Source organism: Orycteropus afer, unplaced genomic scaffold, assembly GCF_000298275.1.
Source record: "Orycteropus afer afer isolate SDZICR_OR568_19922 unplaced genomic scaffold, OryAfe1.0 scaffold00036, whole genome shotgun sequence".
In the NCBI taxonomy this organism is placed as follows: domain Eukaryota; kingdom Metazoa; phylum Chordata; class Mammalia; order Tubulidentata; family Orycteropodidae; genus Orycteropus; species Orycteropus afer.
The window spans coordinates 10,708,064-10,711,652 of record NW_006921623.1 but is presented as its reverse complement, the minus strand read 5'-3'; the positions used below and the strand labels follow the sequence as shown (position 1 = coordinate 10,711,652).

Genomic DNA, 3,589 nt, shown 5'->3' with positions numbered 1-3,589 from the left:
ATTTACCAAGTTTGTGACTTATCAATCTCCTTAAATACACATTTCATTGATCAGCTGACATATGCTGGGAAGGGTAGAACGATGTGATATTTAAGATTGAACAGCAATCTCTGTTTGAAATGAAATGCATTTCACATCTTCCATAATGTGACTTGCTTCTGAGTTATTATTAACATCCTTAAGGAAAATAGGTGTTAAAAGTTCATTCATCGCTGAGGTGCTTCACTGTCTCTTATTTACCCCTTTTACCAGAAAGTGTGAGCCACACATTTCGGTTCAGGCTGATACCTTGCATCAGTGTAACGTGAAAGGGGCTATTTCTAACTTGGAAGGTTGGAAGAGATGTCAGTGGAGTAGCAGAGAGGGAAAGCTAGACAACTTTGCAGCTTCGGGCAGAGTCTTTATTAGGAAGCTTTAAAAAATAAGGCCTGAGTGTTCAGCATTTGCCGTGGCAGCTGCCTCCGAGTCTAGCTTGGCTTCCCCCTTCCCCTGATCCCTGGCCAGGTGGCACCCCCCACCCCATCCACGGCCACTCTGCCTCTGTCCTCCCTTCGTCCCTTCCTCCTCTCCCTTCTTACCTCCTCCTTCCTCCTCCTCGCCTACGCTGCCCAGGAGTCCTGGCCGGGAATGCACTCAGGACAGCAGCTGGAAAGTGTAACTCTACTGTAGAACTAAATGCACTGTGCATGAAACTTGGGGGGAAAAAAACAATGTACAAGCCTGTTGACCCTTACTCTCGAATGCAGTCCATCTATAACTACATGAGAGGAGGTGCTTATCCCCTGAGATACTTTTAGCCATATCCAGTTCCACCTTTCCTTTATATCAAGTTGAACTTTCTGTGGGAGGACAGCAATTTAATGGAAAAGGAAGGACAAGACAGGCTGCAAAACACAATGCTGCTGCTAAAGCATTGAGGATCCTGCAGAATGAGCCCCTTCCTGAGAGGCTGGAGGTGAATGGAAGAGAATCAGAAGAAGAAAATCTCAATAAATCTGAAATAAGTCAACTGTTTGAGATTGCACTTAAACGGAACTTGCCAGTGAATTTTGAGGTTGCCCAGGAGAGTGGCCCACCCCACATGAAGAGTTTTGTGACCAAGGTGTCAGTCAGGGAGTTCATAGGGGAAGGTGAAGGGAAGAGCAAGAAGATTTCAAAGAAAAATGCTGTGATCACTGTTCTGCAGGAGCTGAAGAAGGTACCCCCTCCCCATACAGTCGAGCAAGTGAAGCCCAGAATCAAAAAGAAAATAAAATCCATAGTCAGACTCCACACAGGCTCAGAATAAGGCCAGGGAATGAATCCAATTAACAGACTGGCCCAGATCCAGCAGGCGAAAAAGGAAAAGGAGCCAGAGTACCTGCTCCTCCCCGAATGAGGCCTCCCACGCCACAGGGAGTTTGTGATGCAGGTGAAGGTCGGAAACCACACTGCTGAAGGAGCAGGCACCAATAAGAAGGTGGCCAAATGCGACGCAGCTGAGAATATGCTAGAGATCCTTGGTTTCAGAGTCCCACAGGTTCAGCCCACCAAACCGGCACTCAAGTCAAAGGAGAAGACACCAATAAAGAAACCAGGGGATGGAAGAAAAGTAACCTTTTTGAACCTGGCCCTGCAGATGAAAATGGAACTAGTAAAAAGGAAGATGAGTTTAGGATGACTTACCTTAGTCACCAGCAGCAGCTGCCTGCTGGAATTTGTACCATGGTGCCCGAGGTTGCCCAGACTGTAGGTGTCCGTCAAAGACATCACACCAAAGATCTCAGCAGAGTAGCTCCAAATCCTGTCGAGGCCACTGCCATAATCTCCCGGGAGCTGTTGTATGGAGGCACCTCGCCCACGGCTGAGACCATTTTAAAGAATAACATTTCTTAGGGCCATGTGCCCCATGCACCTCTTACCAGACCCTCTGAGCAACTGGACTATCTTTCCAGAGTCCAGGGATTCCAGGTTGAATACAAAGACTTCCCCAAAAACAACAAGAATGAGTTTGTATCTCTAATCAATTCTCTCAGCTGCCTCTGATCAGCCATGGCATCGGAAAGGATGTTAATTCCTGCCATAATATGGCTGCACTGAACATATTAAACTTGCTGTCTGAGTTGGACCAGCAAAGTACAGAGATGTCGAGAACAGGAAATGGACCGTTGTCTATGTGTGGGAGGTGCTGAACCTTTACTGACCATGAGCCATTATTAAGCCCCAACATATATACATATACTGGACATACTGAAACTGCTTTGACAAATTGGAATTTCTGATACCTCTAGTGGGCTGAGAGACATATGGATGATGAACTGGACACAACAGTGCTGAGGAAGACAGAACGCAGGAGGCAGCTGTGGCTGTGACTGCGTGTGCTTGTGGATGAGGGATGGGACAGAGGAGAGGAAGTGTCCACTCCCCACACAAGAGCAGCCTAATACGGGGCCACCAGCCTCCTGTTGACCCCTTCTCCGCTGCGGAGCTACAAGGCCACGCCCCAGTCCACCTCACTGCTTGGTTTTGTTTCTCAGCTGCGTGAAAGAAGAAAATCCCGAGCAACAACCCTCTTCCCCAACTGGCTCGCTCAGACATTTGGGGGTAAACACTGGACAGCCACACCAGAGCGAGACCTGAGACTGGCCAGAGCTGCTGGGTCCTCCTGGGTGTCACCTCCCTTCCCAGTGTGCTGAGCCCCCTCCCCGCCCAGTGCTACCCGCAACTACTGCTTTCTCTTCCAGCAGCGATGAACGCATTCTTAATTTCATTATTTTCTGTCAGTTAAAATGACACTATATTACAATTTTTATTTTAAAGTTTCTCAGTTGTATCTAGTTAATATGCAATTTGATTAATGCTTATACACAACTGTAGGAGCTCTGGTAGACAATTTAGAACCTTGTCTGAGACTGATTTTATCAGTAATCTAACTGGCAAAGATCATATCCATGTGTATGTGTGTGGTTATCAGTTTTTATTTTTTCGAACTCACCCAGGACCATTTCAGTGATGCAGTGCATGCCCTCTGGTTGAGCAGAACTCATCCTAGGCATTTCAGAAACCCATGATGAAGTCTCCTACAGTTGTATAAATTGTAGTTTTGGGAATTTTAAACTTTCAAGGATCATTTGGTTCCTTTTCTGTTTTTATTTTGGCTAATGGAATGACTTAACACAAATGAACTTTGATCTTTGTGTTAAAGATGATGAAAACAATTGTGTGCTTATACATGTGGCTTTTCTGGCCCCGTAGCCTTTGCACTATACTACAGGATGCGATCTCCATGTAGTCCACACAGAACTGCAGATTGATTTTCTGTTAATTACATCTCCATGTAGGGCTGAAAAGAATGGCCTATGTTTATCTAGAAACTGTGTTGCTTTTGATGTTGTGTGATTGTGCACAGAGATGTGTGCAGGGAGGTTCTGCAGCTGTTCCAGATAAAAGCACGGTAGCCTTGCGAGTCAAGTTCTGCTTTGATTCATTGTTTATGCTGGAAATTTTTTCTCCGCATGGAATGTAAGTAATACTTAGTGTTTGTCACCAATAAACGGTAATACTAACTTTGTTTTTGTTGTTAGTTTATTCTTAAATGCCACTACTGCTA

At 45.6% G+C, this 3,589-nt stretch overlaps 1 pseudogene; it reads left to right on the top strand.

The window, feature by feature from the left end:
* Nucleotides 1–668: 668 nt before the first annotated feature.
* On the top strand, nt 669–2,171 carry LOC103193341 (annotated as a pseudogene).
* The last annotated feature ends 1,418 nt before the right edge of the window (nt 2,172–3,589 follow it).